The sequence below is a fragment of the Octopus bimaculoides genome, chromosome 6 (genome assembly GCF_001194135.2).
Source record: "Octopus bimaculoides isolate UCB-OBI-ISO-001 chromosome 6, ASM119413v2, whole genome shotgun sequence".
In the NCBI taxonomy this organism is placed as follows: domain Eukaryota; kingdom Metazoa; phylum Mollusca; class Cephalopoda; order Octopoda; family Octopodidae; genus Octopus; species Octopus bimaculoides.
The window spans coordinates 107769619-107770409 of record NC_068986.1 but is presented as its reverse complement, the minus strand read 5'-3'; positions in this window follow the sequence as shown (position 1 = coordinate 107770409).

The following is a 791-nucleotide window of genomic DNA, read 5'->3' as shown; positions in this document are numbered from 1 at the left end:
ATATATATATATATATATATATATATACACACACATACAAAATGATCTTTTTCCCAGCTATACTACTCTCGAAATTTACTTTCTTATCAGTAAAATTCGTCGCATTCCAAAAGCTATTACGCTAACCCCTCGACTATCGCAGGTTTTACGTTCCAAAACCTCCCACAGAAATAATTAAGATCTAAAAAAATATATTCCTATTGGCCGCAGAAACTCGTGATATACTGAAGATTCCGCGATATAAATTTACATATATTAGCCAGAAAAATCCGCGATGTACTGAGGGCGCGATAGATGAACCGCGATGTACTGAGTGCACGATTGGTGAACCGCGATATAAAGAGGAATTACTGTATTTAGCTTTAAAATTGACAGTAATTGTTGTCAGCAAACCGCTCAGCTTAATGGTAGAGTTATCAGCCGGTGTATGAGGGGCACGGTCTAAATACCTGTAGCATCCTGCTAGCAAATGTTTTCTTGTCTTATAAGGGAAAAGTACTCAATCTTGCTTCTGTTTTCAGAGCGTCACTGCGTTCAACAATTACTTTCTTGCTTTTTTTATATATGAGTTACCAAAGCGGTGGTGAATATAGTTTAAGATGTTTAGTTCTCTCGCGATCATTTCAGACGACCGAATTAAACAAATGATGTAAGCAACAGCAATGCTTCGAAAGTTACAAGTTTTTTGCTTAACTATGCGTGCTTGGATGTGGAGGCGCAATGGCCCAGTGGTTAGGGCAGCGGACTCGCGGTCATAGGATCGCGGTTTCGATTCCCAGACCGGGCGTTGT